We start from the raw sequence: 15,639 nt of genomic DNA, 5'->3' as shown, positions 1-15,639 counted from the left end.
GGCAAGAATTATGTCGTTTTTCGGTCTAGTTACTCTTTTCAAGCATTTGCATATTTTAACTGGAATATGAGAATTCCGAGAACTGAGCATCACCGGCTTCCACAGTGGGTGTATGTTGTGATTGATCGGTGAGGGAATTTATATTATTATGTTGCCTCTTCCTCAAGATCTCACAGATAATGCTATTAGAGCAAATGGAAAAAATCGAGTAAAATGTAAATGAACCCCAATCGGTGGAGCAATACAAGTATTACGACTTACCCCGGCATCCCCACCAGTATAGTCTTTTCAACATTTGACCTTGAGAAACCATTTATTAGAAAAGATTGAAGGTCATATCCGTTACAAGCGAACCGGTCCCTCCCATAATGTCTACATAAGGAAATGGCAAAGTATATCTTTCCTAAACTTGTGCTTGGCAGTCCAATTTATAGGATAACAAAGGAGATAATAAAATCGTATTCGCAAATATTATGTAATTTTTCTAGAGCACTATTTCTTGGTAAGGCAACCAGGGCAGAATAAACCAGGAAATGAAAGATTTCTTAGACATTTTTATTTAGATGTTATTTTGAATAGAAAAAGAGGTATTTACTTCAAATAAATAGTGGTTTCCTCAATATTACCTAAGGCGAATTATAACAGTCCACTGTCTAATTCTATCTGTGACTAATTCTTCCTCGTCCTCCCCTATTAGCGCCACAATCATTCTATATATCACCTAAAAATATTTGTAAATGAATCATTATCAGTTTATAATAAATTTGAAACCTTTCAGAACGTTTGAAGAATCAAAGACCTCTAAAGGAATTTAAAGTTGCTCATATCAGCTGAGAAATACGCTATCTAAGCAGTTTTACATTTGACCATGAAAAAATAATTCTAGAGTGAATGATTTAAGGAAATTATGGAACATTACTTCGATTAAGGCATGTCTAGATCTAGACTGTATAAGCTTATTCGAAAATTTGAATAAAACGAACGAGCGAAAAACCACATTAAATGTATTAATCTATTAAAAGATTGTCGTAAAGATCTTCGTTTGGTCTTTCCTTCATCAGTAATATAAAAATAGTAATATAATATTTCTGGTTTACGTTTCAAAAACTACTGAAATTCTTCTTTGTTTGTATAAGGCTTTACTGTAACAAATCTCAAGTGTTTTAGATGCTTTCAAAAAACGTCAATTTCACATTAAACATTTTTTTTTGTTTTATAGCAAAATAAAATAAAAATCTCTTCATTTCAAAGTTTCAATAATTGAATTTGAAATGAAAATATTTTCTGACGGAAAGTGAAAGAAATAAATATTGACAAAGTGCTTGATTTCATAATTACTATTTAGGGAAAAAATAATTTACCTCTTAAACACCAATAGAAGTTCACGTACACTTGTAATAAAAAATCCATTCGTACTATATTGGATTATAAAAAAGATTAATTACCATTTTTTACGGATTATATATGGGTAAAACGAAATCGAACGTCTGTGGGATTGAGAGGGTTTTCAATCGATATCAGAATATGTTTAAGTCAACAAAGAAATTCTATTCTCCATGTGAAACTCGATATAATCAATATTGAAAGATGAAATGCTCGACTGAATAGTCTTTTAAACTTATGCAAATTTGAATAAAAACCTTAAAGCAGCTTTAAAGATAAAATAAAATGTTTGATATTTAGATTGGGTGGGGACTGATCAGGGTAGAATAAAAATCATTATTTTCATCTCAGTATGAGTTATAAGAGCTCGTCCAAAGTCGTAAAATGCAATCTCTAACGTTTTAGATCCTAGATTTTATAAAAGACAAAAAAGAAAACATTTTGGCGTAGACCTGAGAAAGCCTCTAGTCACTATCTATAACTGTTCGACCTGTAGCTCTGGTAACGACCAAACGAAAAAAATGTCATGTACTTTTGGAAATCCTTTGGCTTAAAAATAAACAAATTAATAAAATGAAAGAACCTTTTTTTTATTATTCCATCTAAAGTAAGTACTTACAACTGGAGTTGTGCACCTGTTTTATCGAAAGTGAGTAGTGTGAACGAACAACTGAAATATTGGACTTTTAAAAAATCTAGGGATTCTTTATCTAGAAGGCAGCCAAAATCCCGAAGGTTCAAAATCCTGAAAGGGGTGAAATTATATGAAGGATAATGTGTAGAATAATTTCCCAAGACACGGAAAATTTCCCTTTGCCTCCAGAAAACGCGGATGCAATAGTGGGAGAAGCTATTACACTTTTAAGAATCCGGTAATTTGGATTTCGGGATTTTGGAGTTTGGGATTTTGGCTTTCGGGATTTTGGCTTAAGGGATTTGGACCGGGTCCCGTAAACGTAACAAATTTGATAGCTTTTCAAAAACCGTTCCAAGACCTAGACCTAGAAGTAAAGTGCATTAATTTTAGTTATCCAAAGCTTTATGTGAACGCTGTGAGAATCACATTTCCCATAAGTTCCACAAGACATAGTCTGCCCTACAGATGTAAAAAAAGAGGAGTGAAAGAGAAAGACACGAATGTAAAACGTAAAATATTAATAAAATTTTGCTTGAATAAACAGATCATGGTGCTTTTTTTCGCCGCATGTCACACATTTCAATTATTTATTGGAGGTGATTTCGAGTGATTTTCCATGTTCGTGTTGGAAAATGCACACGATGGTAGGCCACCAGGCGCCTCCATCTACTGTCTGCAAATCAATTGAAATTCGATTATCCAACTGGTGAGGTAAGCACGACATTGAACTGGCAGAAAGTGGTTGGGGTGGTTTGAAAAAAAAAGGACGCATGCAATCGGGTTTAAATTGAGATTGAACTGATGCTCTCTCTGCAGTGAAATATGAATGTGTGGTTTTTAATAATATATTTCTTACATCAGAGTACTCGCTCCAGTAATTGCAACCGCGGGGAGATTGAGAGGGAAGAGTCTTTTATTTTGAGAAGGAAAAAAAGTGAGCAAAAACATATATTTTTTCTTAGGAGATGAAATCTTGCGAAGTTCTTCTCTTTTTTTTCTTTCTTTTTTTCAGTGAAAATTCCGCCTCTTTTCTGTTTTCGATTCAAGCCAATAGATGCACAAAAAAGGAATTAATTTATTCTGTTGAGTTAACGCACACTTTTGTATGAATATTCAATTATTGTGTTGTTCTTGTTTGTACTATTAAAGTTATTGAGATGACCGACACGAACAATTCCCTGAGGCTCTATAGGAAATCCCAGAAAATTTATTCGTAGTTGCGGATTAACCATAGTTTATCATGTATTTTAACTGGTCGAACTCCAAGAGCGAGCAGTTTTCACAATCGAGTTTTTATTTCAATTTCTTTCCATCCTGACTGCTTAAACGGTAAGAGATTTTGACTTCCGGTTTTCGGTGACCCCCCGACAAGTCAACATTCTCTATCAAACTAACTTACCCAAATTACACCCCACCCTTTCTATCAATTTTGAAATCATACATTTTTGAACAAGGTTAGAAAATATATTTTAAAGAATCTTATTCAATTTATCAAAATAAATAGATCCTGATGATTTCTATAATTACAATATAAAAACTAATATTCCACCATTCCATAAATTTCAAAGCCAAAGAGTATAAAAAGAAAGATATTTGATCGCACTTACAGTGATTTTTCTAATCATTATATTTATTTTTTATTTCGTTGAAAATATCCTTATAATATGTAAAATTATAATGCATAATGGCACAGTATAGTGTGGAATTGTTCAATTTATAAAATAGTATATTTTATAGGGTTAATGTTGGACGAGGCGATTTTTTCATTAATTATTAAAATAAATGGGATTTAACCACTGCTCCATCGTTGAGAACATTAAGATGTATATTGACTAAAAGAATGGATAACGGTGTAAATTCTATGAACACTTTTTTTTAAATTGATAATAATAGTTATATTTGATGTCTCATATTTGATGTATTTTATTTCAGCTATATATAAACAAAATTTCTTGTGTCATTCGCTAGCAATGTAATCTGGAAACATATTTTTCTAAAAGTTTAAAAAAAAGTTTGCTTCAAAAATTTTATAAATTATTAAAAATATTAAATCGAATTTCTTGTATTTTACTAATAGCTATAATAAGCTATGAATATTTTCCTAAAATTCAAAAAGCTAATTAGAATATAACTTTACGAAAATGAGTCTTTGGAAATTCTAGTTAATTTATTAGGAGTTGGGCTACTAGCGAATAATCCGAATAATTTTGAAATCCATGGATACGATTTCAGAAAAAATGAATGTGAGAAGGATTTATTTATTTTAATAAATCAAAAAATAAAGTTATTTATTTAATTAAAATAAATAATAAATAAATTAAAAAAATAATTCGATTTTTCCGAAAGTCCCTAGTTGAAGCACAAGCAGTAATTCTCACGTGCTAATAGAAAATTTCTGTTTTTTAATTTCTGATAAATATATCATTATTTAACATAAGATTTAGGTTTTCTGAAAATTATATCCAAAAGCAAATTTTTAAATATTTTTCAATCAAATTTTTTGAAAATATTGCTTAATTGCTCAACTTAAGTATTCTTAAGAATTTGAAGCGATAAAAATCTCAAATACTCAAAAAAGTGGAGAAAATATCTTACCGTTCAATATTTGTTTGAAACCCGTTTTTTTCATTAATTGATGAAGAAGTTTGTGTAATCGTCCAATCCAGTTTCGCCTTAAGTTGTTTTTTTTCCTGGAGATTTTCTCAATTTTAAATCTTCGAAACTCAAAAAATATTTTTTAAGAAGGTGTCATTCTTATAAAGTAATATTCTGTACACAACAGCAAAAATATTATACCTAATGTGACGAGTTTTGAAATATTTAAGCTTATATTCGAGAAATTTAAAGTATGCCTTTTTCGGAGTGCGAGCTACATTTATACAGAATCGGCTAATTGACACAGATCTACCGATCATGGATACTGATTGGCGCGGTCGGCCGAATATGGAAATTTATTACCGTTAATCAGCCGATTAGAATAACTGATGTTAGAATAACACGATTTATTCGCTTACTTTACTACCCCTTGCTAAATTTAAAAAAAAAAAAATAATCAAATGGTGGCTAAATCAAATTCAGGATCTTGCCTTAAAGCGCCTTATATGGGCTTCAGACCAAAGGCTTAGCTATGTGGCTTATCTTCTCTAATATCTTATCAGTCAAAATTTTTTGGAAAATTTTGACGTACAATTGGATTACGGAGACCAAATTACCTATTGGATTTTGAAAAATCAATAAAATCGGTTGCTATTTAAGGTTTTGAGATCCTCGGGAACTGGGCTAAACCTCTAGTCGTCGAATCGAATATCCAACCCGAACATCTTCTTGAAATGGCAGAGGATCGACTCGACAGGCGTGGGCTGTTAAACTGGATGTTATGGGCTCGCGACTGCAATAGGGATAAGAGGTTAAAGATGATGTTGAATTAAGTATATATGTATATAGCAGAGGCGTACAAGAACCGCTGAAACCGAATAAACGTCAAATGAAACATGTACGTCAATGGTCAAAATGACGTATGACGGTATGTAAAGTAAACATAAAACCGGATACAGTTCTTGATTTATCCTATTTGTATATGATAAGCTTCACTTATATTATCCTTTTTATTATGCCCAGCGCACAATAACATTTGTTTTGTAAAAATATTTTCAAGATTTCAATGAGAGTGAATGAAACCTATATCTAGTTATCTCGCTCGCTCTCACAGGCAATTTTGAAAACATGTTTACAAACAAAAGTTATTGTGCGCTGGGCATTATTTTCTATTTTTTGTGTTATTTGAGATTTCATGCCTCATGGTTTCTGTAGGTGGCTTTTAGTGAATAAAAAATAAATATAAGTTTATAAGTCCTCGTTTTGTTAAATTTTACTGTACCTTTTTAAGTATATTAAAAAAGAGAATCCAAAAAGGAGCTCCGTGATTGTGTTAAAGGCCACATCGATAGAGAGAAAATTCCTATATAATCTTCCCCATTCGATGGTGAGTTGTATCGTATTATTAGCAATAATTGGAGCAAAATGTGATATTCTCCATATATACGGGGTGATCGGAAAAAAGGCATGATCGCTGATTGGATGACTGAAGAGCTATTGGTTGGGTAAAAAAGGAGATGCAAGAAAAGTCTGCACGGGCGAGGTTCAAAGGGAAAAATGGTGCTTTTTTGCGCCTTGGCTTGGCATAAAGAAGGCAAATGGGATGTGGAGGTTGAGGAGAGCAGAACAGCAAAGAGTTGTATACGATTTCTATCTACCCAACATGGTCTTGCGGGGCTGTGATTGAGCACAAAGTCGACTCATACTATGTCCCCGAGCCAGAGGTAAAATTACAGAGTCTTCGCGACCAACCCAAGAACAGAAAAGACGTACACATAGTACTTATGTGCGAATGCAGTTTCGCACATTTGCATAGAAATATAATTGAGTGCACGAATGGAGGCTTTTTTTCTGTATGTTGTTGTTGTATTCACTGCTCACCATATTTTCAACTTAAGAAAAACATATAATCTTGGCACATTTCAATGGAAATTTAATACACAACTTGGCATGTTGCTTGAAACATGCTGCACATGAAGTTTTTTTTTACTTATCTCTCCCTCTCTTTCTCTTTTTTTTATCCTCCAATATTATTATTTAGTTACTGTTTTTTTTTCGTACTGCCTTAGTTCAGTCATATGCATTTTATTACCTTTTTTTACCATTCCTTTCGCATTTTTCCGCAAAACTTCATTTTCGGGGAGGGTACTTTCTTTACAAACCATCCACATCTCATTACAGTCATTTTGCAATTGATTATTGAGTTTGAGGGTCTTCCTTGTGCTTCAGTTCTGTTTTGCATCACCAAGGAAATGCCGGTTTACTTGCAGTGTTGCGAAAAATCCATCCACCAGGCGTCTCCATCTTATGCACAGATCGCTATCAAGAATGCAATTACACAGAAAAAGCTACTTATTGGGATTCTGGGAAGCTCATTTGAGAAGAAGAATCTTCCTTATATGCAAATTCCAATCTTTTAATTGCGGAATATGTGAAGAATTTTCTTCCTCCGCCCACAACATCAAATACTCATTCCAATGAAAATCCCGATTGATAAGCTCAGGAAGGGTGTCATTAGCACTCCATCAGACTGAAACAAATGCCTGAGTTCTTCATAATGACTTGTCTTTGTTGTTGATAATATACCGATAAAATATTAAAGTGTGAACATGCAAAGGGATTTTTAATGCTTGAGAATCATGAAGATGATTTGTGACACTGCATTACATTGTATTCTTGGAAACAGCTCATTTTAGAAAAAAAATCTTAAATTAGACAAGAGGAGAAAAGGTAGGGCAACCTCAAGCTACTGAAGTAAGACTTAAATATCAAACGTTTATCAACTATGTACATTTAAGCTAATTTAAGTCCACTTTGGTAATCTTAGATATTTGCTATTTGAAATTATTTTGTACATTTCCCAAATCTTCCCTTGGTTCATCAACTGTCACTACTTACTTGTCACTTAAATCATCCATTCTTGTATAGCATGAGTATTTTTAAAGCAACGATACATTAATTTATTAGTTCCTAAAAATTGTCAAAAATCTGCCTGAAAATTGCCTGAAATTGTCCCACCCTCTCCTATTTCAATTTCATAAGTTTATGTTGGACGACTCCACTGGTAAAAATAAAATAATTAAATTAATCCAAATTTGATCCTTTTGCAAAGGATAGATCAAATTAACATGTTCTCTTACGATAAATGTGCATTCAAAGTTTGAAATTCGATCCATTCTTTGCAAAAGGATCAAATTTGGATCAATTTAATCCTTTTATTTTTACCAGTAGTATCAAACTTCCAAGATCTCGTTTTTTTTAAGTTCTTGATGGATTTGATCCATGGCTTTTTTCTGAAAATTTGAGGCATTAGATTAGCTATTATACTAGATAATATTAAATGTGTCAATTGCATTAGAATATATTGAAAAAAAAAATGAGTAGTCTTCCTAAGGTAGCGCGCTTTCTCCTAAGCTAATTTATGATACTCCATATTGATTAAAGTCTTTATAAACTTTGAAAATTATTTTTGTTTCACATAAACAAAGAAAAGGGTGGCAAAACGTCTTAGGCTGTTCAAAGTGTTCGAATTCATGACTAAGGTGATAATAATACCTCAAAAATCTCACCTAATAGGGGAGACTGGGGTAAAACTTGTCAAAACGCATATTTAATTCTGCAACGAGCTCTGAGAAAACTTAAACGTTTTATAATAAGCATATTCTTATAGGAAATTTACTGCTCTACAACATTGCAGAAGACTATTTTCCTCTATCTCGAAAGAACTGCGATTTTCGAATCATTTTCTAAAAGTCGATTTTGTGGAGATCCTCAAAATTGCTGGGGCAAATTTTGTCAGCCTTCGGATAATTTGCGACGTTTTACTCTCGCAAACGTTAAAAATATCAAATAGACATATTTTTATAGGAAATTTATTCCTCTACAACTTTGTCGAAGATCATTTTTCTCTATATCTTTAAACGAGAAATGTCCTTAAATTTTAGCTAATCAGTATTGATATTTTCTGTAAGCCAAATATTCCAAAAATAGGGCTCAAAATTTCATTATTTTTTATTTTACATAATCCTTCCTCGAATCCCTTGAAACTTTGTAAGTTTAAGAAGGTTCATGAAGGCTATCTATAATAAAAATTTCAAACTTTAGTCTCTTTTATTTTAGAAAATAGTGAATATTGAAATTTTCGTTTTGACAAATTTTGCCCCAGTCTTCCCTACTTTCGCATCATTTGCCTACATTATAATAGTTCTTTATTGGTCCAATTTATGATGAAAAGAGTAATGTTCATGAGTTCAAGGATTTCGCAGAGTTTTCCCACACTGGGGAATTTCTTCTCAAGTTTACCGGTTAACAGGCGCTTTGAACTGATTTATAAACAACTGAAAACATCGTCTGAATAATAGCTAGGGAGCAATATAATTGAATTTTGGATAAAAATTAGTTATTGGTAAAGGCTTGTCAACAAATTCCGAGACCTTTTCAACAAACTCAATCATTTATACCATCCGGTTGATAAATGCGATTCTTAGAGTCTTTTTAACCTTTAGCCTTGTAACTTTAAAACACATCCAAAAATGAAAAAAATCGCACGACGCGTTTTCGAACAATCTCAAAAAACATAGTTTTGGAAGAGAAGGGAAGGGATGGAGGAAAAATGAGGGGTGTGTTAATGGTCACAGGGCCAATTTATGAAGGGGTTCCCCGATTGGGTCCTAGGTGTGGTATTGGCCAGACACAAAGATGCACAGACAGACAAACACTCTGATGTTAAAAACTCGGAAACTTTAGATTTCCAAAATTCTACCAACATACAGTCCCTTGGGCGGTAAGGAGTCGACAAATACACAACTCAAAATTAAGGAATTACTGCTAAATTAGGGTAAGGGCTCATAATTTTGTCCAGTTACTTATTTTGGACACTTTGAGGATAAAATTGGACACTAAAAATAAATTGATTAAAATTATGGATTTTTATTCCAATATTTGATGAATTATGAATTCTATCTAAATACTTGTTCCTTTTGGAAGATTTTAACACTAAATACGTTAAATTTTGAAAATGATTTGAGTTGAAATTACTCTGTTGAAAATTCAGTGTGAGCAATTGCTTACGAGAAATATGACAAAACTTCGTGTTTATTTCAGTCTTATTTAGCTGTGGTGAAGTACTAACAATGTCTCTTTGCTTTTTTTGAGTGATATTATTGAATATTCATTGAATATTGTGTTGATTCACATTAATGGTGATTTGTACATTTGACCTAAAGTGAGATTTGCCTTGTGAATTACCTTTTTCGTGTGAACAATAGGAAATTTTTTAAGACATTCACCAGTGAGGTGATACTCCTTATTTTGGACAGGTCTTTTTCTCACAAAATTTCGTGAAGTTTTAGCTTTTGTGATGACTAGGTTGGACAAATGCCTGGAGAAACAAAGGAGCATCATCTCTACGAAAGAGATGTAGCGAGAAATGCCTTGAAAGGCTCTCGGAAAGGCCAGGGAATGAGTAAATCCACACGTACTTGGAGTACCGAAGTTAACTCACTTTAATGAATGATATGGAAAGTTTCCGGGCTTCTTGTGACATTCTACACTCAAAAAAGAGCTTATTTGAGGCAAGGTTTAAAATCGACTATAAACAGGGTTAGTCACGGTTTAATTTTAAAAAGGTTTTAAACTGTAAACATGAGTTAACCCTGTTTCAGCAAATTTTAACTCCTTTTTTTAGTGAAGGATTTCACTATTAACCTTAGCACATCGGTTTAAATCTTGCGCAAGGTTTGAATGGTTTTAAATTTCTATCATGGCGAGATTCTTAATGCATTTAAGGGTTTCTCGTGTAAACTTGTCAAGTGGAATCAGTAAGAGAAAAATGGTGTTTAGTGTTCAGTGTGCCTCAAAGAATGGAGGCATTCGCGTTGACATTTCGGGGATTGGGGCTCAATATGAGCCCCCAGTGACCACCCAGGGACATATCAGCGACATAGAAGAAGAGTAAATTGTGAAAAGATCTGTGGTAAGTGGTGTTTAATTTTCTTTTCAAGTTTGTAACCAAACGTGCGCGTCAAGAATCAAAGTGCGGAGTTTTCTCTTTTTTTCATGAGATTTTCACTGAATTTAGGGCCAATTTTTCCGTAAATGTGTAAATAAATGGTGAGCAATATATTTTCTAAAAAAATCTCGGTGAAATTCTTGAAGATTTCAGTGGAAAAAGCGTGAAAATTCTGTTCACTGAGGATTATCCGCACACCTAAATTTTAAACCCTGTCAAGATTAGGATTTTACCCCTGTTTTAACCTTGAGTTAACCGTGTTTTAATCTCTCAAGGGTTGATTTTCATCCTTGCCACGGTTAGTATTGGTGCAATGTGTGCGCGTCTAAAGCCATTGTGCGGCGTTTCCTCAAGTTTTCACAGAATTTGTCCAAATTTTCCACCATCAATGCCTAAATAAACAGTGAGAAATTAATTTTCATAAAAAATATCAGTGAAATTCTTGAAGGTGTTAGTGGAAAAAGCGTGAAAATGCTGTTCACTGAGGATTTTCCGTACGCCTAAATTTTAAACCGTGTCAAGATTAGGATTTTACCCCTGTTTTAACCTTGAGTTAACCTTAAGTGTTTTAATCTCTCAAGGGTTGATTTTCATCCTTGCCACGGTTAGTATTGGTGCAAAGTGTGCGCATCCAAAGTTAAAGTGCGGCGTTTTCTGTATTTTTAACGGGATTTTCACGAAATTTTAAAAATTATTATTTTCTTATCTTTATCTTTATTTTCTAAAAAAAAATCGATAAAATTTCTCGTGATTTTAGTGAAAAAACTGTGAAATGCTGTTCACCACAAAATATTCTAAAGACTTTTGAATTTTAAACTGTGTCAAGATTATGTTTTAACTTCTTTTTTTAATCTCGAGTTAACCGTTTTACACGTTTTCTATTTTCCACGGGATTTAGTCTCATTTATTGCTAATGAATAAACAACTATCTATCTATCTATCTACATGTCTAAACGGTTAAGATAAATTTTGTAATTTTAGTTTATGTTACCATTTTTTCTTAGATGTCGGAACTCCAGATTTGCAGAAGTTCGAACGAGAGGATCATACTGAAACATGGAAATTCTACCTAAAATTTCAAGAGCAGAGAGCAGAAACACGCCAGGGAGCAGTGGAAAGTGCAAAATAAAATAATTGCCACCGTCCTGCTTACACATCCTTTGAAGTGGTGCAGGCTGAAGCAGGATTGATTAATTTAAGGAATTACGTAGGTTTCAGAAACCAAAAAATATGCCCTCTTTAATTTTTTTAAATATAATAAAGAATATTTCTTCAAATCCAACTCTGAAACATAAAAGTACAACATTAGAACAATATTTTCTAAAACTTTCATTTACAAATTTTAAGAGGCTGATATTTTAAAATGATTTTCGGAGACATAACTCACATAAATTTTCTCTGAAATCAGAAAACTAAATATTTGCTATTAGCAGTTGAGTAAAAGTTATATTTCAACGAAAGTTTAAAAACATGAAATTTGTTTACAAGAAAAAATGGCGTATTGTACACTACATTTCGCCGTGCAAAATAAGGTATGACCAAGGAAAAAAAACAAATCCTTGTTTAAGTTTTAAACAATCAACTCTAGAAGTATGCAAATTTTCGATGAAATTGATGCATTAGTTTTCGAAAAATTTTGCATATGAATCTCACAAATTGAGATTTTAAAAAGAGCTTTTACAGTTGATTCTTCTCAATTGGCTTTAAATAAATTTATAAAGGCTCTATCCTAAAGTTTCTCGCTGGCTTGAAGCTTTGAGATGAGAAAATATTCTTCACATGTTGTACTTTGTTATCAAAGAATATGTATATATTTTTTTTTAAAGTTCCAATACTACAAAAAATTTCTACTAGGGTGTATACGCCATGCTGGCGTATACACACTAGTAGAATTTTTTTTAAAAATGCCTTTTTAAAGCAAATTTCCCATATCCTTGTAGGTAGAAACGTCAGAATTTTTTAAAAAAGGCATTTAAAAAAAAATTCTACTAGTGTGTAGACGCCATAAAGCTGTTAAGGTAATCTAGATATATTTATTTATTTTTCATTGAGATAAGATTAAATATTGAAAAAGAATATATAGGTAAACAAATACTGTCAATTTTTCTTGATGGATTTTCCTAAGTTTTTGCTTAATTATTTTGAAAATAACTTTTCTCATGCTGTTGTAAAATTTACTCCCTAGTTTTTGCCAATATTGTTTAAAAAAGCTTTAAATAACAGATATTTTTACGATACCTTAAAAAATAATAATATAATAAAGTTTAAAGTAATGAAATAACTAGGAGTTATAAATTCTTATATTTGTGTTAAATTATAATTATTTAATAGTAAAATAAGGAATTATAATGATATATTGTTAGAGAAACAAGTACTATTTTATTGTAATAAATTCTAAATGTTTACTTAACCTAATTATATTTTTTTTATACTTCTACACTGATGTATGTATATGAGAAATTCAAATCTCACTTAAGTAAACTTCTTGGAGATTATTTTTCAATCTTTGTTAGAATTTGAGTCAAATTTACATGTAAAACAATTAAATAAGGCTTAGAAATTCCTTTTATAATATTTTTCTTCACTGAGAAAATAAGAAAATAACGACTAAAATATAAACTTTTTATTCTAGCCGTTACTTTTTATTTCCTTAGTGATGCAAAATATTATAATAAGAATTTCTAGTTTTATTTAATTATTTTCCAAGTAAATTTGATTTTAATCTTAACAAGGGTTAAAAATAGTCATCCAGGGGTTGAAAGAGGCGAGATTTGAATAAACTCATGACAAGGGTTGTTTTTCCGCTTGCCAGGGGTTGATGGAAACAAGGATTAAGTGTAACCCGTGTTACGGGTTAAGCAATACTCCTTCCAGGGTTTGACGAAACAGGGTTTAAGGTATAAACATGGCGAGGATTGGTCTTCATTCTTGCCAAGGTTTACCGAGAAAAAGGTTTTAAAATATACCCCTGACAAGGATTATGGTTTACTCTTGCCAGGGTTTGACGAAAACAGGGTTTAAAATATAATCGTGACGAGGATTGGTCTTCATTCCTGCCAAGGTTTACTGACGGCAAGGTTAATCAATATCCATAACAGGATTTGACTTCCTACCTTTTCAGGGTTTGGTTGAAACAGGGTTTAAAAAATACTTGTACGTCAAACCTTGCCACGTTTAGGTTGAAACAGGGTTTGACATCAGTTTGATAGACAAACCCTGTTTTACATACCCATTTAACCGTGGATTTTTTTGAGTGTACGTTTCCCTTACATGACCAGGAAGAGGACTTGGTGAAATTGGGTCATGAAATGAAGAACAATGGGCATCCTGTTGAGGCAGATTAGCTGTCCAAATTTACAGCCAAGTTGTCCAAATTAATAACCAAGTTGTCCAAATATCGAGTCAAATTCACCTCCACATATCAATTTGTTTTTAAACGTGTTAAGAATAATTTTAGTTAAAACAAGGACAATAAACTCTTACCAAGTTTCTAAACAACCTTCTGAAAATAGAGTAACAAAAAAAAGTCAATTAGTATTGAAAATATCGTACTTCAAACTTGGAACTTCGATGCTTATAAGCAGACTGTCCAAATTTATGAGCCTTTACCCTATACCAACATAAAAAAATGGTTGCAGATGAACATAATTTATTTGTAACACTTTATTTTTCTATAATACTCTTTATTTTCCCTTTAGCAAAACCTACATGATAATTTCAGTGCCTCATTTCTCTGCGTTTTTGTTACTACTGAACTTTCTTCTCAATTTTTTTCTACTAGCAAAATTTTACTGTAGTATACTAATTAGGTTATAAAAGCGTTATACTCACGTAGTTAAAATGACTCTGGGTAGCATTGAGGCTTATCCTCTCTCTTGCTTCAAACTTTAAAATTATTTAAAATTAGAACAATAGAACTATCTGTCCTCAAATTTGTATTCTTTGGATCTATACATTAATATAACAATTTAAAAATACATATAATCTTATAATAATGAAAATAACTTTCAAAACTAATTTACCTTGGCTTATTTTTTATAGGAAATTGTTAAACTCCCTAAAACTCTTGTGAAACTCCAAAAATGGTAGACCATCACATCATGAACGAAATTATACGAGAACTTTATAAAAGTTTGATGAGCAATTTTAATAAAATTTAAGGTGTTCTAAATATAAAAGTGTTTTAGATATTAGAATGATTGAAAAGAACATATCAGATCCTGGATGATAAGTTTTTAAAGAAGTTTTCATCTGTTAAATTTCACACCCAAAAATTCCAAATAAAAATTTAATGTGAGAAAAAGTGATTATTGAGATATTTTTATAATTTCCGAGCTCCAAAAATTATCCGGAATTTACAATAAAAGTTGATCGAGAATTATTCAAGTGTATATATGAAATCGTTTTACAAAATACTCAGAAATATAAAGTGTTCAAAGCCAAAGTGTGTGCAACGCCTGAAAGCCTTACCCTACTTTGGTAAAAATGATCAGTAAGGACTGAAACTTGCTAAGTAGTGAAATTTTATAAATGGAAAATGAAAAATTTATGGCTCCGAAACACCTTTTAGATCAGGAAAATTTCGTGAAGCCGAAACACTCATCCCTTTCTTTCTTAAAACTATTGCATTACTCTATCCCACTCTTTCACGCTCTTCTTCTTCTTTTAAACATCATAACAAATTAAATTGAGCTCAACCGAATTTAAAGTTCGAAAGAATGGAATAGACATACACAAAATGTTTGAGAATGAAAGTGAGAATTTTGATTTAATGAAATTTTACTGATCTAAAAGGTGTGCCGTAGCGAATCATTTTAATTTTTCACTTACCAAATTTGCTAATTCACTGACCAAAAATGTTTTTTTTTTACAAATTTTGATGTGACATGAATACGAACTGAGTGAAATATATATTTTTTACCTTAACTTCACAGAATTACTGTGTTATCACACTTGCACATTAAGATTTTAATATGATTCACATTAATTGTCGCTGGTGAGAGTACAAATGTGT

General features: G+C 31.9%; 1 long non-coding RNA gene across 2 annotated transcripts; it reads left to right on the top strand.

Moving 5' to 3' along the window:
• Window positions 1-10,295: 10,295 nt before the first annotated feature.
• On the top strand, window positions 10,296-13,040 carry LOC129801213 (uncharacterized). Of its 2 annotated transcripts, none has more exons than XR_008751676.1 (2): window positions 10,296-10,589; window positions 11,630-13,040. It is a non-coding gene; the product is annotated as an uncharacterized LOC129801213 (long non-coding RNA). The 2 variants fall into 2 exon arrangements; XR_008751675.1 differs by lacking the exon at window positions 10,296-10,589 and adding an exon at window positions 10,744-11,229.
• Window positions 13,041-15,639: the final 2,599 nt, after the last annotated feature.

Source organism: Phlebotomus papatasi, chromosome 2 (genome assembly GCF_024763615.1).
Source record: "Phlebotomus papatasi isolate M1 chromosome 2, Ppap_2.1, whole genome shotgun sequence".
Taxonomy (NCBI): Eukaryota; Metazoa; Arthropoda; class Insecta; order Diptera; family Psychodidae; genus Phlebotomus; species Phlebotomus papatasi.
The sequence above is the reverse complement of the archived record's forward strand: the minus strand, read 5'-3'. Positions and strand labels throughout refer to the sequence as shown.